At 41.0% G+C, this 27,997-nt stretch overlaps 1 long non-coding RNA gene across 3 annotated transcripts in view; it reads right to left on the reverse strand.

Moving 5' to 3' along the window:
* LOC109936949 overlaps positions 1 to 27,997 on the reverse strand; it is a 96,618-nt gene that overhangs the window by 16,332 nt on the left and 52,289 nt on the right. For 2 of the 3 annotated variants that reach the window (XR_007263112.1, XR_007263114.1), the window contains exons 3-4: positions 8,767 to 8,873; positions 4,486 to 6,869 (exon numbers count right to left, since the gene is read on the reverse strand). This is a non-coding gene — a long non-coding RNA (uncharacterized LOC109936949). Of the gene's footprint in view, positions 1 to 4,485; positions 6,870 to 8,766; positions 8,874 to 27,997 lie in introns of those variants that run through there. The other variant, XR_007263113.1, reaches the window with a different exon arrangement.

Genomic DNA, 27,997 nt, shown 5'->3' on the forward strand with positions numbered 1-27,997 from the left:
GGATGAACACAGCAGGCCAAGCAGCATCGTAGGAGCAGGCTGCTTGGCCTGCTGTGTTCATCCAGCTCTGCATTTTGTATTCAGCAGCACCTTGTTTCCAGTTACATCACCAAGTTCTGTTTCATTGCTACTGTAATTGAGAGCTATAGGTAACAACCCAGACAGCAAAAAATCACACCCCCACCACATCCCCACCTGGCCTCTAAAAAACATGTTGAAAACTCAAAACTAGAAACAACAAAGGACAATATAAATATGCTTTCATAAAAACTTCAGACTACATTTTGGGGACATTTCATCGTCATCAACATGGGGATTTTTAGCTCTCAGGTATGGACCATTTTCCCACTTCCAATAAGTTTCCCAAGAACTTAACAAGCTTTAACTAACAATGACTGGGAAAATGTTTTCTCATCAAGTAGAGTGCAACAGATCATCTGTCCGACCAATCCTGTGGTGCAAAAGACTTTGGTGCCCAATGAAAACAAACCACATCAGCGGGGTTCAAGTCAAAATCATGCATTGGGAAGATCAGACTATTAGCTGTGAGCATGACATCTTGTTTGTCTACTTCACTTTTTCCTAATATAAGCAAACAGCTTTTTGAAAATTTTATACTTATGAGAAAGAATTCTGGCTTTAAAACATCAGTGACTTCCGCTTTTGGAAGGGCTTGATATTTTTGGACGAGGATTCAAAGTTATGAATATGTATGAACTATGGACATTAAGATTTCTAGCAAGCTAGTGGATCAATTAAAACATGTTTCAGTTTAGGTTCTACAGAACTACCAGAGAGGCGAATTTCTCTTGTTCATGGCATAGTTCAAATCTTGGTCCTGGATATGAAGGGACTGAGAGGTTTGCGTGAAGCACAAATGGATTGCCCTGTTCGTGTGCTGTAAATACTTGTAAAAATTAAATGTGATAATAACTAAACATTTCACTTAAAAATACAGTTGTGTGGTGAAGCCCAGCCCTCCTGTTTCCCTGGATTTACCAAAATAAAGCAAAAGTTAAACAATGCGAATATAGGAGATCTAAAATAAAGACAGAAAGTGCTGAAGAAACTATAGGTCTGGGAACATCTGTGGAAAGAGAAAAGAGTTAATGCTTTGAGTGCAGTGTAACTCTTCTTTGGAACTGAAAACACATGGAAAGTGATGTTTTTTATTCTGTAGAAATCCAGGAAGAGCAACTGGAAGGCAAGGGGAGGGGAAGTCAGGTTAGAGGGTGAGGTAGATTAGAAATCAAAGGTACACTGAACAAAAATGGTAATGATTGTAGAGAAAATATAAAACATAGATCCTGAGTAGGTGTTAAGCGCAGAATAAAGGTCAGTTTTGTCTGAAAACAAAAACATGGGGCAGAATCTGAGTGATGTAGGTTATGGCAAGCTGTGTGACACAATCAGTGAAGTCCAGATCACCTTGTTCAATCTTTCATGGTTTTAGAGGTATTGTGTCGAGTTTCTCACTAGGCAGCAGCAAATTGCCAATTAAGGGGGATTCTGGCTTGTTAAACACCTTGCTGACAGCCCAACTCCCCTCATGAATATTCAGTTTCCTGTTTCACTAAACTCACCTAACATTGTATGCGTGTAGAGTGAAGGTACTTGGGGTCAGATGCTGCTCAAAGGTGATTTGCAACATGCCATTGGTTCTTGCAAATTGAACTTGGGCACCTTAATGATTTGGATGTTAGCAACAAGGATGTTACAGAAGGCCAATACCGGTTGAAAGGGAACCAGTATGCGTGCAACTTCCAAGGTTCCTGTGCGGATGTTAGCACATAATCTGTCACATAAGTGTGACAATAGTCTGTACTGAATGTGGGTGAGACAAGGGTGTCAGATCACTGCGGGGACTTCCCTCTTGCTGACATTTGTTGGCGCCTTCACCAAGTTACTGTACAAGCTGAGCCTGAATATGGACAGATGGTAGAGAAATGGCTGTCATTCTCAGAGTGCAGCGTGTCTCACTGTACAGAGGGGTATGCTTAGCCCCCATCTGTGCAGTGGGCCACCTATAACTGCTCTAAGTTTGGAGAACCTCCTTCACTCCTTCTGTTACCATTTCCACCAGGCCCTGCCACTGGTTGCATGGTGATTACTGTGGCTGCCTACCTATAAAGGTGAAGATGGATGCAGGAAGACCAGGGCCAATGGCAAACCCAACCGCATCAGCTGGTGTGGAGGATTAGAACTCAACAGGCGGTTGCAGAGGTAGGACCCCTAGGAATGTGTGCAGTATTCAAGAAGCCCAGAGTTTTATTGGGTACAACTCTATTTGCTGGGAAGAAGTGAGGTATAGTGCTAACACATTTTTTTCTTTATTCATTCATGGGATGAGGGTGTTGCTGGCTAGGCAGCATTTATTGACCATCCCTAATTGCCCAGAGGGCAGTTAAGAGTCAACTACATTAATGTGGATCTGGAGTCACATGTAGTCCAGACCAGGTAAGGATGGCCGTTTCCTTCCCTAAAGGACATGAGTGAACCAGATGGGTTTTTCCGACAATTGACAATGTAGCGGGACACTGTAACTGAACCTTGGATGCTGGATGCTGGAGAGGGACCTGACAGCTGCCGCAGTGGGAAGCCGTAGGAGGCATGCTGAGGGCTGCAGCAGTTACAGTCCATCCTCTCTGAGTGGCTGTGAGGGTAATGACAGCTATAAATCTTTATGCAACTGGTTCCTTCCAGGGAGCGACAGGTGAGCTATGTGGGATCTCTCAGTCATATACCCACAAATACATCAGAACAGTGACTGATGCCATCTGGGTAACACCACACTGACACACTTAGCTTCCTAATGATGAGATCAGTGCTGCATCCCGGACAGTAGGATTCAGAAACGTGGCTGGCTTCTCTGAGTTTACAGGGTGCCATTGATTTTACGCACAATGACACTGAGAGCGCCATATCACAACACTGTGGAATTCATCAACAGGAAGGGTTCCATTTGATTAATGTCCAGGTAATCTGTGATCACTGTGGCCACTTCCTGGACATGTGAGCCTGTCAGCCTGGCAGCTGCCATGATTCCTACATCCTCTACATCCTGGAACACTCTCATGGACCTGTGTATTTGAGGGTCCAGGGGGTTTACAAAGCTGGTTACTGAGAGACCAGGGGTACCAACTATAACCATGGCTGATGACACTGCTGGGAAACACTGTAACTGAAGTGCAGCACAGATATTATGGCATCCATTCCTCAACCTGGGCTATGGTCGAGCAGGTGATGGGGCTGATGAAGATGTAGTTCTATTGTTTGGCCCTCCAATGTAGTCTATCCCTCCTTGTGGTTGACAGAGCTCTCATGTGTCAGGCATTTCCAGCCAGACAGGATCTGACTGACTCGGTCCAGTAGATGAGAGTTGGATTCATCTGACCATTGTGGAATGTTCAATAATCTTTGGTCATGATGTTGAAATCTGGTTTGCATTGTTGGGGTAAACATCAGCCTCTATTGCTGAGAATCGCCAGCAATTTCTGTTTTTGTATCAGTCTCTATTGGTTTTGTTTGTGTTCCCTTTTAGCTTTTATTGCAAATAAAAGCTCAGGTTTCAAGTTTATCCAGTTGTTTGTATGTGATGGTCTCCAAGTTGACAGTGACAAGCAGTGGATCTACAGTGGGCATTGGGTCCTGGCTAACGTTGACCTGAGGAAGATGTTTCCACGGGATGTAGCTATGGGCTGGTAAACTGCGGAACAGGTGGTTAAACAGCAACGAGTGTGAGAGAGACTGGGTTTGTTTGTGTGTAGGAGTGACAGCCATGCTGGCTACATGCTGTGAACAGCGTGGCTTTGTGGCTACTGTACCATGACATTGCTAAGGGCAATTGCAGTGGATATTCCTCCAAAAATCTTGATGGAATTGAGGCGTCAATTTCAGCTTGTGGAAACCAAATACACATGCCAGCGAGGATGGGTTGCTATATCAAAACTGTCACATCATGAACTCTGCTCACCATTTTTACCTCCAGTATCTGCTTCTTAAAATCATAGTTTCCCTACAGAAAGAGGCCATTCAGCCCATTGAGTCTGCATCAATCCTCCAAAGAGAATCAGACCCAGACACATCTCTCTGCCCATCCCTATAACTCTGCATTTCCCATAGTTAACCCTGCTAGCCTGCATGTTTCTTGACAGTACAGATAATTTAGCACAGCCGATCCACCCAACCTGCACATCTTTTGACTGTGGGAGGAAACCCACACAGACAGACGCAGAACGTGCAAATTCCACACAGATAGATATCAAGGCTGGAATTGAACCTTGGTCCCTAATGCCATGAGGCAGCAGTGCTAACCAGTGAGCCACTGTGCCACTCTTGTTTTCATTCCTTTGCTTTCAGTCAGGACTTACCTTTATTTAACTGTGAACACCCACTCTAGATTGATGTCTTGTCTTTTCTGAATTTTTCCAGTGCTTCGTTTTTTTTTAATTTCACCAAATAAAGGTTTATTTTTAGCAGACGCAGAAATGGAACATTCCTTTAATAGCAAACATAATTGTCCTGTTGGACCCAGCATTAAAAGAATTGTAAAGTTAATTTAGTAGTGATGTACTGTAAGTGAATTACAATCTACAGTTTGCATCGTAAAGCAAGGTTAAGGTTCAGATAATAGTTTTCTGGAGACGAAAGCTGTTTCAGGTAAGTCCTGTTCTCAGACTGGTACAAACTTGTAAAATGTTTTATGGCACTGAATGATGTGTGAGCGTGGTTCGGTCTCCCTGCACTCACATGCTTTTTGTCCATACATTTAGCCTGACTACTCCTGCTGTACTTGATATCTATGTAAATAGTTGACGAGAAATTTTCCAGACACTTTGGAGCCAGATCCAATATAATGCGAGTGTATTTAAGAGATTTTTTTTACAATGTTTCTCAAGTTTAAAAATGACACAATTTAAAGATGTCTGGACCTGCCCTTATAAGACAAATTTCCACTTTTATTTTATCTTGTCACCCTCTTTTGTTGCTGAAGTTGCCTGCAAAATACTTTGCTTCTTCTTTCATACCAAATAGATCTTTCCCTCACCTCAATTTTATTTGTCCTGTAGTTGGTTGTTCTCCCATCAACTGTGCTGCCATTCCATTTCATTGGCCATTACTGTTTATTCTAAGATTGTTGACCAACTCATATGCTGCCAATTCACCCTCTACAACATTCTATTGATCCTGCAACTTCAGCCCATATAGGAAATGATTTTGACCTTTTAAACTTGATGATTCTACTCTTCTTAGTTTATTGTTTAATGGCAAGTGGAACGATGACCCTCCTGTGTGGCTGATGTTGTCCACAAGATGCTTTGTTTCTTCTTTCATACTAAATACATCCTGTCCCCCACCACAATTTTAGCCGTCAACTCTGTTTACAAATGCTGGGAATTTCCTCTCATTCCCTTCTGGATTGGGTATAAGACAAGGCATACTCTCATTGACCTCTATCCCCTAAACTCTCTCCTCATTATAATCCCCCTTGACCTTCTATAAATTTTCTTGTCTTACATCTCTGTAGCTCCAACTCTAGCATGTCCTCTCAACTGTGTCAGATGTTAAATTTATTGACTCTTACTCCATTTAATTCTTTTACAGGATTTCAGTACTCAGGAATTATTTACTTCCCTTCCTTCTCTAGATCTAAGAGTTCAAGATATCATTCTGGCTCTCGATTGCCATATGCTGATTTATCTCAGACCCTCTTTTACTCATTGCTAATCTGTGATATTGGCTGAGCTTTCCTGAGGCTTTGGGACCACATTGTCAGGAACAAATTGCGGTCCCAAGTCTGCATTTACCAGCAGTACCCAGTAATGAGCCATTTCACTGTGCCATTCAGATCAGTAGGCAGGGTCTCAATGCTACAGACCCAAACAGAATACCTGGATTGACAGCCCCACCAAGAGAGGTGGGTGTCACTGAGGCAGGTTGGAGACCCCCATAGCAAACACGAATGCACATAAAACATTCTGCAGAATGAAGCTGTCAGGACCTTCATAGTGGAGATGTGCTGCTGCTGGCTAATAAGTAGTTTGGGCCCTAGGTGCAGTTTCTCCTGACCACGGATAATGTCACTGGAGTGTGAAGCCTCCAATTAGGGCCTGCCCTCAGCCTCTCAAGGGACACTGCCTTCATTGTGCCCTCTCATCATCACCACGATGCCACGCTGTTCTGGCAAAAGATTGGTTAGGCCGCAAAACCACTCCTAATTGGAGTTTTAGTGATTTCAATTGGCTGCTGCTGAAAGCAGAAATGCAATGGGTATCGGCCCAAAGGGGTTTTCCCCCAATTTCCTGACCTGCACCTTGCCTTCAAGCTTCCCACTGTTGCTAGGAACATTCAGCCCCATATGTCATAGCTCATTGCTTAGGATTCGCGGGGAAGTATGAAAAAGTATTTGTTTCTAAATCCTACTTAAAACATCGTAAGATACCACATCAGTAATCTGGACCTCCTCTCTTCTATTTACAATCATAATATTGAAAGCCCACTCATGCTCATGAGTTTTCAGATGGCATTCTATTTTGACTAGATTGGTAAATAATTTCAGTTATTGATTGCTGATGCAGACACAAAAAAAAGCGATTGACAATTTAAAAATGTTTTGCTTACTGAGATACAATAGGTAATTTAGAGGAAATCATTATACTGGCTGAGGTGGGGGAGAGTGGTGTAGATGTCACAGCATTATCCTTTCATTGGAACATGCCAACACTTCCGTGGCCTGAGTTTGAATCCAGGAAATTAACTCTTCTCCAGCTGCTGGTCACAAGAGTTCCAAAATTCGGAATAGTCATAACTTGCATTGTAGTGCAAAGTGGGACACACATGTTAAGGAATAATTCATGATGTTTCCAAGGCTGTGTAATATAAAGAAAACATGTGTTTAAATGAGTAATATCAATCTGATCAAAGGCATGTGCACTTGATGCTTTTGAAACCTTTGGAGAGGTGAGAGCTGAGAAAATGAAAAGTATTGAATATTTGGATATTGTCTCAAGATCCTCACTTATGTTTCTCTCAGTCTAGCATGCGGTTTTAATCATCCCATTGAACTCAACCATTCTGGGAAATGTTGCACTGAATCACACAACACAAAAAAAGATAATTAGTACTAACACGACCTGTGGACTGATTGACATAAGCCTGCAGTGACATATGAACTGCAAATGGTGGCCCGGAAATCCTTTTGAGTTTGACCCCTGAGGTGCGGAACTTAGCCACTGTGAACATGAAGGCATTCAAAAATCTGTTCACAGAGTTAGCTAAGTCCTCCACCGCACAAGGCTCATTGAAAAAATCCCTCCTCCAGGGCTCCCTTTGTATTCCCACATGGATATGCACTTCATAATCTGAAGCAGCTGATGCTGAGCAGCCAGGAATCATTGCACGCTAAGGACACAGGCATGAACTCACTCCCTCGTATCAAAACACAAGACTGAATTTTTAGTTTTTTTCAATGGAATATGATACCATACACTGGAATCAAACACATCTCAGTTTCTTATATTAAACAGAAAGGAAGAACGTGTAGTGAACAACTGAACATTTTTTGAGTGTTATTATTTTCCATGATTTACAGAGGATAATTTTACTGGTTGGAACATGATGAGCAATGCACATCCAATTTGTACCGACAGTGGGTGGGATTTCTGATCAGCAGAGTGGATTTGTTGTGGCGTTACCCTTATAAACTCTCAGCATGTTCACCACTCCTTCAGAGTGAGTGATACTATTGTGCTGAGGAGTATTCAAGCCTTAGAACAACAGAGCAACAATTACCTCTGCAAATAGCCTTTTCACAGTAACAAACTGTCCACCCAAACAAATTGATTTTGCTAAAAGGTGAATTCAGGGAAAACAAAACTCTCCAGCAAACTCTTTATAATTTAAGTGCAACAGCAATGTAAAATGCACGATATGGTCCACTTATTAAAACAGCTCTTCAGTTCCAATAGCTCCAGTAGATGTTTACTGAGTGGGCATATACATTCTACACTATCAAAATGACTCCTGTGTCTGCTGTAATCCTTCCTAACAAGGGAGACATCACACAGGTTAGGGAGAGACTTCACTCTTAATGTGTGAAAAACAGAAGCTGCTCTGTTGCATCATGCTGTCAATGGAGTGGCAGATGTCAGGCTTTGAAATTTTCTCGTCTAGCAATTCCTATGTTTGCAGTGAGGTGGACAGGATTTACCATTCCCAGCTGTCCCCAGTGGCAAGATGCATTTTTCTTCTAGGAACGGTTGGTAATAGCTGGCGACAGGTTGGTAATCCCTGGCAATGTGATTTTACATTATTAAATCAAATCACTCTGCCAGGAACCCAACCAGCCACAGCAGGCAATATCTCACAGTCCTCAGGGATCGCTGATTTGCACCTAAAGCCAAGCTGAGACCCAACAATAATTTTTTTTTGAGACGTAGCTGATCCAGGTGAGTTAATTGCTATTCTGGGTGATGGTGTGAGGCTCAATCCCCCTATTAAACAGCCAACATTTTCTAATCCAAAGTAAGACAAAAATATTGAAAGTAATTGGGCTGCTGTTCAATAAAAACATCTGCCTCACAACAACAGATTGTGTCCCTAGAAATAAAACGTGATTAAAAGCTTCAGCAGAAGTAAAACTAGTCTCTTTGAGTAAACTAATTAAGGGAAAAAAAAACATCTGTTGGTCATTGAAGTAAAACATGTAGTTTTCGGAGGGATAAAGATAATGTATTTTGGAGACAAAAGGAAGTTAATACGTATTACCTCTTCAAAGTGTAATCATCTCGTACAAGACACAACGTCAGTTACTACAGCAGCGAAATGGGTAAAGTTTCCCCATGTTCAAGTCCTGTTATAGACTGGAGATCTATCTGTAAAACAAAACACATATCATTTTAGCTCATAAGTGAATATGAATAGTATTTATGCTAGCTCTGGTTCAGTGAGTAGCACTTTTGCGTCTGCATCGCAGGGTCCTGGGCTTAAGCCTTACTCCAGGGCATGAGCACAAAAATCCAGACCAAATACTGCAGTTCAGTGCAGAACAGTGTTAGCTTTTGGATGAGATATTAAACTGAGGCCCGTTGGCCTGCTTCTGTGGGTTGAAGAAGAAACGCAGGAGAGTTATCTCACAAGTCCTGGTCTATGTTTATCCCTCAATCAGTATCACAAAATCAGGTTATCTGATCATTACTATATAGCTGTTTGTGGGAGTTTGCTGGCATAAATTGGCTGCTATGTTTCCCACATTACAACAGTGTCTAAATTCTAAAAAAAAACTTAATTGGATTTAAAATGCTTCAAAACTTAAATGCTTATAAATTATACAAATGCAAGTCTTCCTATATCTTTTAGAATATTTGTTTCTCCTCTTGGTGAATCAAGCAGACTCACAGTATGAAAGCTTTCTCTGTCAGTTATGGAAGCTTAGAGAAATTAGTATTGGCAAATTTAATTAAATTGGCATTAATCCACAGCAAAACTAAACTGAACCATTCAGTATTATTGGTTAGTGAAATGGCAATCTCACACAGGGAGACCACAAAGATGGTTAGTGTGGCGAGATGGGATCCTCTACTGGTACGAATCAAAGATTGATGCAAAAAAGAATACCATTTGGTCCTTCTTGTCTGTTTGGGTCTTTGGTCGTTGCACTCCTGCTTTTTCCACAATATCCTGCAATTTTTTTTTTCTCTTTAAGTATTCTTTTGAAAGTTACTATTGATACAGCTTCCAACACCCTGTAGGGAGTGCATAACAACTCACTGCATGAAAGAAAAGTCTCACATTGTCATCTCAGGTTCTGTTGCCAACCATCTTAAATCTGTCTCCTTTGCTATCTTTTCTGTTGCCAGTGGAAATAATTTCTCTATTTATTTCACCATAACTCGCTTCAAGGAGAGCAATCCAGATTCTCAAATCTCTCCAAGTCGCTCATCTCTAGTACCACTCGAATAAATCACTTCTGCAGTCTCTCTAAGCCCCCTAACATCTCTCTAAGTCATGGCTCTCAGAATACTCCAGTTAAGATTTTTCAACAGTTTCGCATAACTCTTTTACTTATGTCCCCTTTTGTATTAGCGAATCCTTGTGCTTTTCTTAATGGCCTTCTCAAATTGTCCTGTCACATTCAAAAATTTTAGTACATACAACCCATCATGAAGTTGTCATATATGGAATATTAATCTTTAATTCCATTGACTGGCTTAACAACCAAGACTTTGTTATGAAAGAAAACAAATGAGCTCAAACATTGTGTTTTAAAATGGCTGCAAGGGTCACCTGACCTATAAGAGTGGATAAGTTTCGTAGAACCTCTGACATGGGTTAATAATAGATATGCCTGAGCTGTTCCCCTGGAGAATTTTATGCTTGTGATTACACAAACTATCTTGAGAAATCCTAAGGATCTTGTCTGTAGAAACTATCAGAGACAAAGGGAATCTACCTAAACCCTTTGTACAATACAATTCAAAGATATTATACAAAGGGGTTCTGAAGACTTCCTTTGTTTTAATGCATTTTGGTAGCTTTGACAATGGGAGAAAAACTCCTCCATTAGCATGGTTTGTCCCTATTTTGTTCCAATAGTCAGCTATCACTTGACCAAAACTGCCCTTTGTGAAAAGCTGTTTATAAGCTTTTCTGCTTATAACAGAAAAGTAGTACGTGCCGTGTGGAATAACAACAGCTCTTTATCCTGACAGTTTTTTAAAGCTATGTTACAAGTTGGAATACATAACCGAGACAGTAAATTTATAAATAAGAGGAACTTCAAGTGCCAGAACACCCACTCTGGAAAAGAACTGATTGCAGTTTGAAAGAGAGCATCTCCAGAAGAACAAGAATGAGATTACATTGGCTGCAACCAATGGAACTTCAACTCTACCAAAGAAACCTTGAAACATAAAATTACTTTTACCTACAGATTTTAACTTCCTACCAATTGCTTCTCCCCCATTCCATAACATATTCTGTTCTGCATGCTAGTGTTTTTGTGTTATGTCGCTGAATTTAGGATGAGTTTTACGTTTTTCAAATATGTTTTATACATGAGTGCGTTTACAATAAAACTAATCCTTTAATTGTGGTAACCCAAGAGATATGTCTGGTTTATTTCTTCATGTAGCTTTACACAGGGTCAAGTACATACGGAATTAAAAAAAAACACATTTTTTGTTAAAAAAAGGACAATTTTAAAGAAAATACTGTTGTTAAACCAAGTTCAGGAATGAAAAATGAGGAGTTTATTTGCCCCTCCAGACATGGTCGTAACTTGGACCTGCGGCGATGATGTGGCTTTCAGAAGTTATTTTGTCCTGGTGTTCTTTTTAAAAGAGGTTTTAATCCATTTTAAAAATGATATAATTTGGTTTACATTGCCTCATCTCATTCAGTTATCACATCATACTTGGCATGAAATTTCTTCCACCAGGTGTCTGCTCATTTTACCATTGCACCTGTAATCTCTTACAGTCCTCAGTATTTACAAATTTCTGAGTTTTGTGTCATCTGCAAACAATAAAATTATTATTATAAATCTAGTACAATAGTGCATGCTTCAAGGAAAACATTTGTTCCAATACCATGACCACTCACTTCCCTCTGCAGAATAAAACACTATTCAACAGTATTCTCTGCTTTGTAAGCCTTGTACAGTTTGAATTCACATTGTCAGTATCCTTTAATCCCAAGAGCTATAATTTTGCTGACATATTTATTAGTTAGTATATTGATGAATGACTTTTGTAAGTCCAAATACACATCAACTGCTCTACCTTCATTATTCCATCCAATTACTTCATATAGAGCTGGATAAGCTAGTCAAACACAATTCACATTTCACAAACTGATGTTAACTGTCATCTATTAGCCCATACTTGTCCAAATGTCAACTCATTTTTCCTCAGTGTTTTTTCAACTGAGTCTCAACTCCCAAAAACAGGTTGACAGCAAAGATTAAATAAATCTGGAGCAGGAAGTGAATCTGCCTTGTAGTCTCCCACTTCCTGTTTGAATGGGTGCAGGTTCAGGGGCACATGAGCAATCTGATCATTACTTTTTATAATGAGAGCGTGTGTCCACTTTAGTTTCCCACTCTGATCTGTCTGCTGCCCACCAAACCACTGTCAGACTCTGCCTTGCAACCACAACCCTCCTTTTGTATCAGGCATCCCATGATCTACACCTAAATCCCACCATCTGGATACCTCATGATGCATACTGCCTACATTAGGCTAATTGCCCGAAAGTTGCCAGATTTAATCTTTATTTTAAATAAGGGTATAGCCAGTCCCTGGGTTGCAAACATTCCGCAGTCTGTTCACAAGTCAAATCATACCTAAGTCGAACACAATGCCGGTCAATGGAAAGCAGCTGTTCATAAGTACAGGAAATGGTTGTGTGTTCGATATTTAAAATTGCACTCCTGTATGGGGTTACATTTGTAAGTACAAGCATTCATAAATCCAGGGATCCCTTGCATAACATTTGCAATCCACCAGATACCCGTTACCTCTCCAAAATAAAAGAAGGATTGGAAGATAAGGGCAAAGCCTTTGATATTTTCACACTTAAGTTTATACCTTACAACAATGCCTGCACTTCAAAAGTCTTTTATTGTGTATAAGATACTACAAGACTTCCAGTTGTTTTAGATGTTACAGAAACACAAGGCCCCGAGTTTCTGGTTTGAGCACAGCCCCTTGAAGCTAATATTTAAAAGTGGCCGGTTGGATTTCCCATTTTCAGTCTGGCAGTATGGGCTAGTATGGAGCGAGGCTGGGCAATCCGAGAAGAGCAAAATAAACTGCCAGTTCCTGAGGTAGGCTGGGGGAAAGCCTGGCTGGGGGCTCCACCATTTTTAAAAACAAATACTGAAACATCCCTAAATACTGAAATGTGGAACAATCCCTCTTCCAAAGCTACAGTGGCCCTATCCCCCACCACTTCCTCCGTTACATCGATAACTGTTTCGGCGCCACCTCGTGCTCCCTCGAGGAGCTCAAACAGTTCATCCACTTCACTAACACCTTTCACCCCAACCTTAAGTTCATCTGGACCATCTCTAATACCTCTCTCTCTCCTTCCTGGACCTCTCTGTCTCCATCTCTGGCATCCACCTGGAAACCGATATCCATTTCAAGCCCACCGACTCCCACAGCTACCTAGAGTACACCTCCTCTCACCCACCTTTCTGCAAAAAGTCCATCCCCTATTCCCAATTCCTTTGCCTCTGCCGCATCTGCTCCTGAGATGAGACATTCCTCTCCGTGACATCCCAGATGTCCTCGTTGTTCAAGGACTGCAACTTCCCCTCCACCGTGGTCGAAAACGCCCTCGACCGTGTCTCTCGCATTTCCCGCAACTCATCCCTCACAACCCCTCCCCACAATAACAACCAAAACAGAATCCCCCTCGTCCTCACGTACCACCCCACCAACCTCCGGATCCAACGCATCATCGTCCGACACTTCCACCATCTGCAATCTGACCCCACCACCAAAGACATTTTTCCCTCCCCACCCTTATCTGCTTTCCGGAGGGACCACTCTCTCCGCGACTCCCTTGTCTGCTCCACACTCCCCTCCAGCCCCACCACCCCCGGCACTTTTGCCTGCAACCGCAGGAAGTGCTACACCTGCCCCTACACCTCCCCCCTCACCCCCATCCCAGGCCCTAAGAAGACCTTCCACATTAAACAGATGTTCACCTGCACATCTGCTAATGTGGTATACTGTAGCCGTTGTTCCCGTTGTGGCCTCCTCTACATTGGGGAAACCAAGCGGAGGCTTGGGGACTGCTTTGTGGAACACCTACGCTTGGTTCACGACAAACATCTGCACCTCCCAGTCGTGAACCATTTCAACTCCCCCTCCCACTCCTTGGACGACATGTCCATCCTGGGCCTCCTGAATTGCCACAATGATGCCACCCAAAGGCTGCAGGAACAGCATCTCATATTTCGCTTGGGAACCCTGCAGCCCAAGGTTATCAATGTGGACTTCACAAGCTTCAAAATCTTCCCTCACCCAACTGCATCCCAAAACCAGCCCAGCTCGTCCCCGCCTCCCTAACCATTCCTCCCACCTCAAGCCCCACTCCCATCTCTTACCCACTAACCTCATCCCACCTCCTTGACCTGTCCGTCCTCCCTGGACCGACCTATCCCCTCCCTAACTCTCCACCTACATTCACCTTTACTGGCTCCTTTATCCACCTTCTATCTGCCTCCCCCTCTCTCCCTATTTATTTCAGAATCCCCTTCCCTTCCCCCATTTCTGAAGAAGGGTCTCGACCCAAAACGTCAGCTTTCCTGCTCCTCTGATGCTGCTTGGCCTGCTGTGTTCATCCAGCTCTACACCTTGTATTCACTGAAACATCCCTCCTCTTCTCACCCCTTTATCTCCCTCACTCTCCATGTCTCATCCAAGATGTCCCATACAACCTAATGCCCTGAAACTATCCTCCCTGGCCCCTCTCACCCCAATGCTAACCATGCTCACTTCATCCACCATCCTTTCCTCCTTCACTTACCATGACAACTCATTGAGTATTCACAAGTACCTCAGTACATAGGAGAAAAAAATATAGTTCTATTGCTTATGTTCTATTTTGCAGACCACACTTCACTGAGAAAAGCAATTTTGTTCATTAAAACACATTTTGACACTTCTTGTCAAGTCCACACTTATTGTAGACACCAGTTGACAAATCTTAATAAGTTTAACAGTTCCAAAGTGCGTCACCACTTTTTAATGCACAGCATTCTCCACAGTTAAGTCCAAGATGCCTGACCCCCAACCCTATGGTGCCCTGGAACCATATCTATAGAGATACCTCATCTTCCCAAAGGGGGACCTTGGCTTTCCAAAAGAACTGCACTGAGAACCAGCTTGGTCCAGCTTGATCTAATCTCCCACTCCCGCACTTAGGACTCTAGAATCTTTGTTATTTATATGGCCAGCTATCTTGGGAACTTGACCCCCCCCATAAAAATGAAAGATGTTGGGTTTCAGATGGGACTTGGGGTTTGCAACTTCTCCTGGCACTTTTGTATAATTGAGACACCCTTTGTCATGATGAAAGTTTCAGTTCAAGTGAATCATTTCACTTCCGTCAGTAACACAGAGTTCACTCTATCCAAACGTATGGCTTTTCTACTTGAATAGGAAGAAACTTAGTGAGATTGGGGATGTTCAATGAAAAGAGGGCATTATTCAATATTTAATGTGTACTGTGTCTAACCTGGGAGATCAAAGTTTCCATATTATACATGCAGCATTTCTTGACAAAGGGAGTAAACGAATAACTTGTTGCAAGAACTTGCTAGCACTATGCTAAAATTGCTGTTACTTACAATAGTCATTATTTCATTTGGGCTGCAGATTAGTTTTCCCTGAGATACAAAGAACAAGATTTAGCAACATTTTGTAAAATGAGCCAGTCAACTGTTTTACCTGTCTGATGTTATCTAAATAAGGAATGTTTGTCAATCTTTAAGCGTATTAAGTCTAAGAGATAACTGGGAAGTAATTTCAATAATTGGCAGTTTTGGATGCTACCACTATATCATTTCTGAGCCCAATGATGGATATGAGGAAGAGATGTACATGTTGCCTTTGTTCCTTTCTACATCGCACTTTCTATTAATGAGGTACAACTCTTGTGCATTACACAATATCACACACTAACGCTGAGATATGCATTTACCTAATAAAACATTTTACATCTGCTTGGGCGTAGGTTTCTGTTTCAAATTCTGATAAATAGAATATCACTTCTCAAAGATATGTGTGAAGAGGTAAGAAAAACATATTGACAGTTCACCACTCTTGGTTGTGTGCAGAATTGTAAGCTATTACACATTTCCCTTCACATCCCTCCTTTGGTGTTATTAAAGTGGAATGCCATAATTTGGATTTTGAAAGATTTAATGATGTTAGCCCTCAGCAGTTTTACATAAAGAGGCACATGAACGTTTTAATGATACACCCCTCATGGAGTCTTAAGACTTTAGAAAATCAAGTTCTCTGTTAGCAAGAAACCTGTACTGTACATGAATATGACAAGTTTAATCAGTTTCCAAAGCAGCTATCTGAATCATTGGACTTGCAAGTTTATGCTATAAACTTCTCTCTTCCTCTGGGCAACCGATTGCTCACATATCTTTCCTGGGGTAGCCTCCATTTTCTTGAATGGGTACAGTTCCAACACTCAAAAATTTAACAATCTCCAGGACAAAGTGGATTGCTTGCTGAGCACCCTGCTCACTACCTTCAACTCTCAACCTGACCCTTGCAAGCCATACACCATCCCAACTCGTAACTACATTGCCATTCCTTCACTGTTGCTCATTCAAAATCTTTCCTCGCAGCACTGGGGAGCATACTTACCACCACCAGCAGGAGCACTACCACTCCTCCCCTCCACCCCCTACCAAGAATTGTAGTCGTTCAAAGAGGTGGTTCAATACCACCTTCTTCTCAAGGACAAACAGGAATGGACGATACATGTTTGGCCCAATGACAATGTTCATATCTCATTAATTAATGAGGGGAAGCAATGGCCTAGTGGTATTATCGGTGGACTGTTAATCCAGAGACCCAGATAATGTTCTGGGGACTCAGGTTTGAATCCCACCACAGCAGATGGCGGAATTTGAATTCAATAAATATCTGGAATTAAGAACTGAATGATGACCATGAATCCATTGTCGATTGTCAGAAAAACCCATCTGGTTTGCTAATGTCCTTTAGGGAAGGAAACTGCCATCCTTACCTGGTCTGGCCTACATGTGACTCCAGACCCACAGCAATGTGGTTGACTCTCAGCTGCCCTCTCGGCAATTAGGGATGGGCAATAAATGCTGCCTAGCCAGTGACGCACTCATCCCATGAATGAATTTTAAAAAATTAAAATCACATTATCATCTCACAAGGCCACAGAATGAGTAATGGGTGAAATGAACGTATGCATCCATGTTCATGACAAAATGGATAGAATGTAACTAAAAAAAGACTTTCAAGAAACTGAATCAGTCTTTGATCAGACATTGCTTACTGGGAAAGAGGAATTTTCGGAATTAATCACTTCCCAGAAGAGACAGCTGTGAAACCTCTGTTGTTACTGATATGTCAGTTTGCTACAGCTGGAAAAGCTCTGTATTCCACTGTATACTGTTATCTGTTACACTGCAAGATTTTGCATTCTCAAAGTATTAACTTTTCTTGATGTTATGGGAAAGGGTTGAATTGTCGTGTATGACACATGTGTTATATAAATGTGACACCACTGACCACAAGAAGGCTGTAATTCTGTGTACTTTTTAGGTAACATAGACCAATTTGGAAAATAAATAGTGTCAAGGCTTTAGTAACATTGACAGCTCAAAGCATTAAAAAAGGAATCATTTGGAATGGTGGAGGATCTTTTTGTTTACATTAATTAATTTTTGTAAGATTGTGTGGCTGATAACTATTGCCTATCTGTAGCTTCCTTGAGAAGGACCAGACCACGTTATTGAGCAATTCAGAGTCAACCATGTTGGTTTGTCACTGGAGCCAAATATGGATCTGATCAAGTCATGGTGACACATTTCTTTAACTGATGGATATTAATGAGCTACACTTTGGTGGCAATCTGACAGCTTCATTGTCAATTGTATCATTAACAGGTTGTAGTATTCAAATGTACAGGAAAGCAATGTGGTTAATACAGTTACAGAGTTCCTTGCTGCAATCTCAGAAAAGCTTCTGCTATAATATATCTAGACTGACATTACTGGGTCTTTTCTCCCTTGAGATTCAAGCATTGAAGTTAAGTGCACGAAACTTCTACTTACAGTGCAAATATCCACTGAAAATTTCTGAACTTATACTGTTACATTTTATAAAGTGGATGAATAGAACAAAGGAATGCAATTGCTGTTTTTTTTTCCTTGCTAGAACACACTTTCTGTAAATGGGGTACAACACTTATGGGTGCATTATACATTATCACATACTAATGCTGAGATATGTATCCACCTAATAAAATGTTTTACATTATATGGATGTACGGTTCTTATTCAAAATCTGCATGCTCTTGCATTGGCTAATCAGATTGTAAATCCGAAGACAGAGAATAGCTGTGGCAGTATACATCATACACATGATGCATTGCGCATGGTTTTCCCCCATTATCTTTAGTGACTTTGAAGATTAAAGCGAAAAATTAAAGGAATGGAATAAATGTTGTTTATCTTTTTCCTTGGGGTTTCCACAGATCTTTTATCATATTAAGACAGATAATAAAGAAAACCCCACTGATGCTAACTTGCGGATAACACAGAACAACATTACATTGAATGACAAACTCTCAAGGATCTCAGGGTAATTATGAAAAAGGTAAATCTCTGTCTCCAATTATGATTGTAACAGTATTTTCAAGCTTGTCAATCCTTGACTGGAATTCAGTCTGCATGTTTCACAATGTGTAACATAGTGTAAATTGCCCTGAATTTTCACCTGCCATTTTAACCAAAATCAAATCCTTACTGTTGCAGAAAATTAGAAAATTATGCTTTCTGTCCTATTATCATCACAATCCCATTTCAGCTCCCTTCTCCAGTCTCCCAGGAAGATGAGTGGCTGCTTCTTTGCTGTATACTGCTTAACCGAGCTAGTGGGTTGGTAAATGCTGTGGCCTTGTACATTTCCCTACATCTTTGTCTTTAACCACTGATCTGATTCATCCCACCGCGAGAAGAAAAGGGTTGCAGAATAAGGTCTTTGATTCACCATTTCAGAGAGGCAAAGGCCTTATTAATTCTTTGGCTAACAGAATTCGTGCTTGGTCTTTGGGTTTCCATTTCACCCCCTTTCCCAGCACCTCCACTTTCGTTCCATGTATTGGAGCAGTAGTGCCTTTGCAGACTTGGGCGTTGCTAGCTGGTCAGCATTTTTATTGCCCTTCCCCAGCTGCCTTTGAACTGAATGGCTTGCTAGACCATTTCAGATGGTAGATTGCTGTGGGTCCAGTGTCACTTGTAAGCCAGACCAGGTGAGGACAGCAGATTCCCGTCCGTGAAGGATATTAGGGAGTCGTTGGGCTTTTCCCAACAATTGGCAATGGTTTCATGCTCATCAGTAAATTTGTAATTCCAGATTCTTTTTTTTTATTGAATTCAAATTCCACCATCAGCTATGGTGGGATTCGAAACTGGGTCCCCAGTCCTGCAGCAGCAGGCTCTCTTTCTATAGCAAAGGTCATATTGACAGAGAGCCCTGCTAACCTAACGTCTGCAGAAAAATCATTCAGGATCAAGATGGCAAGAAGAGGTTCTATCCAGATGTAGTACCACAATGGATGGGAATTTCTTTAATTCTTTGCCACAGAGTATAATTATAGAATCCCTACAGTCTGGGAGCTGGCCAATTGGCCTGACAAATCCACACTGCCCCCTGAAGGGCATCCCATTCAGACCCATCCACTTATCCTTTCTTTGGAACCCTGCATTTCCCATGACTAATCCACATACCCTTGTACACTATGGGCAATTTTGCACGGCCCATCCACCTACCTTACACATCTTTGGAAGGAAAATGGAGAACCCGGCAGTAACCCACAAAGGCAAGGGGAGAATGTGCAAACAGTTGCCTGAGGGTGGAATTGAACCCATGTTCCTGGTGCTGTGAGGCAGCAGTGCGAACCCTTGAGCCACCCTTAATAAGCTCCTTGATATTTTGTATTCCAGCTGTAGGCTATGAACATATGCAAACTATGATCTTGTAACTGGCAAAGTAACCAGCATCCAACATTGCAGCATCTTCCATTCATTTATGGTATTTCTACTTAAGCCAATGGCTCATGAATGTTCTTGGCAAAATGATTAGTAACATCAGCTGTCAGAAACAATTTCCACGAGTTGTGTCCTCAAATAGGCTCCAGACCTTTCCACAGCAGAACATAATTAGCATTTGAGTTGTGAAACAAACTTGATGGAAGCTCAGCAGAGAAAATGAAAAACAAAGCAAAAATGTAAAGTTGGCTTCTTTTTTGCAATGACTGATTCGGAAGTAGTAAAGTGTTCCTCACAACCAGTGATCTTCACTGTTTGTCATAATTTCTTCAGTGTGTACTGGCCTGGAAGCACCTTGTAGGGTAACTACTCATGAATGCTTAACACATTCACTAGAAGTTCTCTCTGTTGCCTGAAATAAATTACCGCTTTCCACTAAAGCAACAGAGAGAAGCATTTTAATTTAACAATCTATTAACCCACAGTATAATTTCCAGGGAATGTATTTTTTATTCCTTTTGTTACATTGTGGTCACTTCTTACCTTCCCAAATGGCTTCCCCATTATGTATCTTTGTTATATAGCGCCAGCATAAAACAAGTGATATTTTTGTTGGTTTCCAGTTGTGTTTTGTACTCAAGGTGTATCGCAGAAGGATGGAATCTACTGGCTGCACTACATCAAAGTCAAACACCCCAAGTTTAGGGATAGCAAACTTTAAGAGCACGACAAAGCTCCCTATGCTCCTTTGCTCTGCACTGTAGAGTTAAGATTGTCATCTTAGTATCAGATTATGGATTTACTTTGATTTCAGACATTTTATCAATTAAAACAGGGTTGAGGCAGAAAGAAAAGAGGCTTTCATCGCAATAATCCGGGCTGAGTCTCCATCCATAAGTAAATGTAATCTATTTATATTCATAATGTGCACATTAATTGTACACAGCCTTTTCTTTTAAAAAAAAATCTTAAAGGATATGAGAGTGGCTGGCCAGGCTAGCATTCATTGTCCATTCTCACCCCAGAGAATGGGTTGGTGAACTACTTTCTTGAACCACTGCAAACCACCTGGTGTATGTACACGCACAACGAGCTTAGGACTGGAGTTCTAGGCTTTTGACTCAACAACGAATGTGACTTGGAGGTCAATTTCAAGGTGCTGGTTTCTCTCCCATTTGTCTGCTGCCCGGTCCTGCTGGGTGTTGGAGATCACGGGTTTGGAAGGAACTGATGAAGTAAGCTTGTCAGAAAAACATAGAAACATAGAAAATACGAGGAAAAGCAGGCCATTCAGCCCTTTCAGCCTGCTCTGCTGTTCATTTTGGTTGATTACCCAACTCAGTAGTCTGTTCCTTCTTTCCCACCATATCCTTTGATCCCCTTAGCCCTAGGTGCTATATCCTAATCCTTTTTGAAATCATCAATGTTTTGGCCTTGATTGGTTTCTATGGTAACGAATTCCACAGACACACCCACCACTCTCTGGGTGAAGAAATTTCTCCTCGCCTCAGTCCTAAATGGTTTGCCCCACATTCCTAAACTATGGTGCCTGGCTCTGGACTGCCCTGTACAGTCACACTTCATACAGATAAAAACATACAGTACTCACTTTATTGATCGATACCTCGAGGATTTTGGGGACTCTGCTGTTTATGGCTGGTTGAAATTCGGTCTTCATGCTTTTCCAATAATTTACATTTTATCTTTCATCGTAGGGGATCGGAACATAACATATGCTTTGTGTAAATAATAACCACAGTTCTCTCTGCCGTGTGCTGTCACAGACAACGAAAGACAGCTTTGTGAAAATTAAAAGCAAGAGGAACTAATTTCTACTTCAGTAACCACAGGAGTGGCTTGCTTTATAGGAACCTGCTTTCACTGTGAATCAACCCATCTTCAGCAAAGTCAGTTCTTTCTACTTTCCTCTCTGTCTCTACTCCTCTCACACCTCACTCCGTTATTGTTGCTGTCACTACTGAATTTACATCTGCATCAGAGCTCACCAGTTAAGTGGATACCTTTTCAACTGAATAGGTCACACCTTGCTTATAACTTCTTTCCAAATCTAATGATGTGTCCGTAGCCTGTTTTCATGTTCATTTATTTCATACCTAACATGAACCTTTAGTGTGTTTGTGATTAATTTTGGGAAAGGATGTGAGGATTAAGGGAGGCATGTTACAGCAGGACTTTGCTTAGATATGGGTTTGTTCCTCTGTCATTCTGCTGGTCTCCTTCATAGTAAATCTCTTCTAAAGTACACAAAAAAGGGATGGGATTTGTTTTAAATCAGTTTTGTTGACAGTAGAGTCATTAATGTTGAAACTCTATCACCATTAATCTGCCAAATATACTTTTGTTAACTATTGATTCAATGCAGGGAGAGGCTGTAGTTACCATTGGAAAGGCTGTCATCTGCAATGTGTGCACAGCTGAGTAAATTGAAGTTCTGGCTATATACTTCAAACAAAATTAACAGCCATAGACATCAAGGCATGGGGAGGAAAGAGGAGAGCTCTTGTCAAAATAGACAATGGTGGCTTCTGTTCGTTCTTTATTTCTCAGGGCAGTGGCATCTAGTGGTCATACTATGTGAGAACTCTACGTTTGAAATACCGTGGAGTCTGCTTTTTCGACTGTTTGGGTTGAGAGTCTTTGGGGAATAGCTTTCGTCAAACCTCTTTAAGATCTAAGTAAAAGAAAACTTTGGATGGAGGCAACCTGGCAATGATTTGAGAGCAGAGTTAGTCTAGGCAGCCTAGTCAGCCTCCAATATCACAGCCATCATCACTTTAAAATCTTAGCAAAGCATCAACACTGTGAAAGGAAACAGCACGACAGAAAGCTGCATGAGGCAGATGAGGAATATGGGTTAAAAACTTAAGTAAAAGCAGACATGCATTGAATTTTTTAATTTGGTTCAATTTGATTTTTGATTTTCTCCAGCAATGCTACAAAGGTTTGTAGTAAGCCTCTTAAAAGATTCATGCACCCTATGTTTTTCCCCTTTCGTACCACAGCACCAAGGATTTTGTAATATTCAATTATAAATAACTTAAGAATGATGTTCCCCTGTGCCATGTGGACTGATCTTATAACACGGAAATCTTTGGATTTGTGGGAATCTAATAGAACCTTTTTAAATACCTTTGCAAGCTTGAGAGGCTTTCCACACAACGTTTGCAACCAATTGTTTCCATAGTTTTCTATTGTGCCCTTGAGTTTGTAAAGATAAGACATACCAAAAAATAAAATAAATGTGTGGCGGGGCAGGAATTTTGACACACGATTCACCAATGGATGTGTTAATAATATGTCAGACCTGACAGCGTGATTGAAAATTAGAACGCTGTGACATTGCAAAGGAAATTTGCCTGTTTTTCGTCACTCAGAATTTGAAGCTATCAATCGACTGTCCTGTTGGGCTCATGAAATGCAGCTCCAACAAACTGTACAGTGCTCGGTCAGACCCCTATCTGGAGAATTGCATCCAGTTTTAGGTACTACAAAACAGATATGTGGGGCTATGATTCATCTAGTCTGAGGATTAAAGGGTCAATTATACATCTATGAACAGTTTATGGAGCTATGTCACAGTGACTTTGGATCAGATGAAATTAGAGTCTGAGTCTGCAGAGTCTCAGGAGATGTTTTCCCATCCCACGGATATAGCTATGCTAAATCAAGCCATGTTCACGTACACAAGTATGGACCTGATCTTATCATATGGCTGTATGGTGACAATAGAATGCAAGGTAAGGAGCACCTGATATGAAGCTCAAAGACAACATGGTGTTGTAGGTGAAACATGAGGCCAGCCAACTTTCTGAGGCCAGGGTGGGGAAGTCCTGATGGGACTTCGACTTGATTTGCAGAGCAATGGGCTGAATGACATCCTTCAGCAGTGTAAAATGTCTATGATTCTGTGGAACCTCAGTAGTGACAGGAAGCAATGAGTGACAGGCTTCCAGACCCACCTAGTCACCAAACTGCAGAGAGGGAAAACCCACACAAAGCTGAAATACCCTGGAAGAAGGCCTATAGTGGGGAAAACAGCTCACAATGAGAAAAAGTAATCAATTGACCACAGCAAGTCATAACCTCTAGTAGATCAGATTGTTTTAAGAAAGGGATAACTGGAGACGAGAGGAAACCCATACAATGCCAGAAATGAAAGTAAGCATTTTGGTGCCTATAGCCCAGCTGGAAACAGCCATGCCTTTGTTAGATCCTTTAGAGAGCCCTGACCAGGCTGTGTGTTGGGTAATTTAGCACCAATAAGTTTAACAGATGCTGTGCTGCTTCACAGCTTGATAAAAAGTGATTTAAAACCTGGTTAGTGTATTATTGTTCAGCACCAGTACCAGCATCAAGCTTGCCGGACAAAGCATAACAGAAGAAACTGCAATGTACAATGGTGTAATTAAAGGTTTTGAATTCCATTTAACATAAAACCCCCATCATAGATTAAGCAAAATATAATCAGCACAGTCAAGAACCAGGGAAAGGCTTGCCTTGTTTTATGAATAATTTATACTGTCTGTGAATATTTGCTAGTATGGACTTCAGAAAAAAAGTCATACAGGACTGCATGATAGTGGAAATACTAGATGAAGGCATATCAGAATGGTTACAGTCTAAAGAAGACCTTACAGGCAATAGAATTCATTAGACAGGCTGAACTTCATAAGCAGTACAGACATCTTATCCAAGGGAATATGGAATTTCACTGGGATCAGCTCACTGACTCTGATTCAGTCCACTTTATTAATCAGAGAGCTACTAATAAAATACTAAATAAAAAACCCCTGTTATCTTTTCACATATCATTTCAAATGATTGGAATGTTTACATCTAAGAGAGAAATGTAACATGAAAGCAGTTGTGCTGTTTGAAGATTTATGATTTTTTTTGAAGTATATGCCAACATGGTGGTAGTTTGTGGGAGCATGGATTTTGAAGATTTGACTGAGCAGAATGTTTAAGCCTCAATCTTTCACATGGAGCAAGAAGAAAAGAGTGAAAGTGAAACATGTATCAAGACTCACCATTTAAAATGACTTTGCATCATTCCAAACCACCAACAAGGCATACCAAGTGGCATCAAGACAATATCCACAAATTTCCTAGCCAAGCTACACAGTTGGTAAGAATAACATTGACCACAAAGTGAGCAATATGGTGAGCATTAAAGAATATTACCCTTTGCCATCATCAGATGATATGCTCAAAAATCAAGGGTCATCTAATGATAAACATGATGACTTAACAAACCAGCATCAAGCCCATTGTATACCAATGACTTGAAGATTCCAACCCTGGCATCCATTACATGGAAACTTCACTCTATAAACTCACACTGATTGCTCAAGATATGTTGTGGATTCCATGAGTCCATTGCTTGCAGACCTATCAATATGCAAGGATGTGTCAAGACACTGATGAGGACTATGCACCACAAAGAACATCATCAAAAACAGTGTGGCAGCCAAGTGTGGACAAACCTCCCCAGTCATCAGTCATTGATACCTCCAGAAGTATATGATGTACTACTTGGATAACAGGGGAAAATGAAAAATGTTCAAGACCAGCAGGCAAGAAATGAATTACCAATCAGGACGTTGGATGGGAATTTTAAGTACAACATCTGGAATCTCTCAGAAATCATTGGCAAATGCCCAGAGCCAAGCTCATTTCAAGTGTGAATACCAAGTGTCATTATAGTGTGATGACATAGATGCCAAATCAGAAAAACACCACAGAGAGAAACACTGGATAACCTTGTTGTGATTAAGGCAACATAAACAAAGCAACATTAACTAACATTCTGAAAATGTATTGTCATTTCTGGCAAAATTCGTCACAACCAAAGCTGGATGGAGAAGCAAACTATCAATGCATATTGGAGACATGTAAATTTATTTTAAAGTTAATTCAGGCACAATTTATTTTCCTCTTTTTTTTATAAGTAGTTGGATTTTTTAAGGGCAAACCTTTGGTTTTGAAGATGGCATGATATTTTAATTTAACGTACACATAGCTTGAAGGGAGCACACCTTAAACTACTGTCTATCATCATTTAGCTCAGCAAGATGTGATGTATTAGTTCCATGATTAGGTCTCTCAACATTAGTGATAGAAATTAGATGTGCTATACTCAGTTCCCAATGAACATCATCTGTGTATAGTCTTCTATTCAAATAAGAACCCACATTATTAAGCTTCTCTTTCTCATTGCTTGTTACGGAAGATAATGCAGAAAAACTCTGCTAAAAGGTGTGTTTCTGCCGACAAAAGCAGAGCTCCAAATATGAGAGTGGGTGTTGAGGGTGTTTTTGTATACGATACAAGGTATATTTTTGGGTACTGTACAAGGGATGTTTTTTGGGTACTCTGCAAAACTGTTTTTTTTCTTTTCAATTTATAAAGGAGTGTTTTAGGATTAATTTTTTATTGCATGTTTAAAAATTTGTCTTTTTATTAAAAAAAATTCTGTTTTCTGTTCTTGAAGACAGAGAAAAATCATGCGGAAATTGTCCGACTCAGGAGCAGTTCCAAGATCCACACTACTCTCCTTCAACCAAGATCAGAGCTGGGTCCACTATTATTTGTCATTTATATAAACAATTTTGATGAGAATTTAGGAAGCATGGTCGTAAGTTTGCTGATGACACCAAAATTGGTGTTGTAATGAAGCAGGCTGTCTAACATCACAAAGGGATCTTGATTAATTGGGCCAATGGGCCAAGGAGTGGCAGATGGAGTTTAATTTGGACAAGAAGGTTACTTCAGAGCAGAACGGGATCTTGATCAGATGGGCTGAGGAGTGGCAGATGGAGTTTAATTTAGATAAATGTGAGGTGCTGCACTTTGGAAAGGCAAATTGGGGTAGGACATATACACTTAACGGTAAGGTCCTCGGGGAGTGTTGCTGAACAAAGAGACGTTGGAGTGCAGGTTCATAGTTCCTTGAAAGTGGAGCCGCAGGTAGATAGGATAGTGAAGAAGGCGTTTGGTATGTTTGCCTTTATTGGACAGTGCATTGAGTATAGGAGTTGGGAGGTCATGTTACGGCTGTACAGGGTATTGGTTAGGCTACTTTTGGAATACTGCATGCAATTCTGGCCTCCCCGCTATAGGTAAAAATTGTGAAACTTGGAAGGGTTCAAAAAAATTTACATGGATGTTGTCAGGGTTGGAGGGTTTAAGTTATAGCGAAACATCGAATAGGGCTATTTTCCCTGGAGTGTCAAGGCTGAGGGATGACTTTATAGATGTTTATAAAATCATCAGGGGCATGGATAGGCTAAATAGACAAAGTAGGGTGGGGGATTCAAAAGCCAGAGGGCATAGGTTTAAGGTGAGAGAAGAAAGATTTAAAAGGGACCTAAGGGGCAATTTTTTCATGCTGAGGGTGGTACGTGTAAGGAATGAACTGCCAGACGAAGTGGTGAAGGTTGTTACAATTACAACATCAAAAGGCATCTGAATGGGTATTTGAATAGGAAGGGTTTAGAGGGATATGGGGAAATGCTGGCAAATGGGACTAGATTTATCTAGAATATCTGGTTGGCACACACAAGTTCGACTGAAGTGTCTGTTTTCATGCTTTACATCTGTATGGCTGTATGACTATAAATGCGAGGTGTCGCATTTTGTCATGACAAACAAGGGCAGGACTTATGCAGTTATACAGTAGGGCCTTGGGGAATGTTGTTGAAAAGGGAGACCCAGGGATTCAGGTACATAGTCTTTGAAAGTTGTGTTGCAGGTAGGCAAGGTGTAAAGAAGGCATTTGGCACATTTGCCTTCATTTCTCAGACCATTGAGTATACAAGTTGGGACATCATGTTGTGGTTGTACAGGATGTTGGTCAGGCCACTTTTGGGCTACTGTGTGCAGTGCTGTCCATCTTACAATAAGAAGAATATTATTACATTAAAGAGGGTGCAGAAAAAGTTTACAAGGATGTTAACAGAACTGGAGGGTATGAGTTATAAGGAGAAGCTGGATAAACTGGGACATTCCTATTTGGAGCATAGGAGGTTGAGGGATAACCTTAAAGGGGTTTATAAAATCATGAGGGGCATAGATAATGTGAATAGCAAAGGTCTTTTCCCTCGGGTAGGGGAGTTCAAAACTAGATGGTATATTTTTAAGGAGAAAAGAGAAAGATTTAAAAGGGACCTGAGGGGCAACTTTTTCACACAG

This window comes from Rhincodon typus, chromosome 10 (assembly GCF_021869965.1).
Source record: "Rhincodon typus isolate 14 chromosome 10, sRhiTyp1.1, whole genome shotgun sequence".
NCBI lineage: Eukaryota > Metazoa > Chordata > Chondrichthyes > Orectolobiformes > Rhincodontidae > Rhincodon > Rhincodon typus.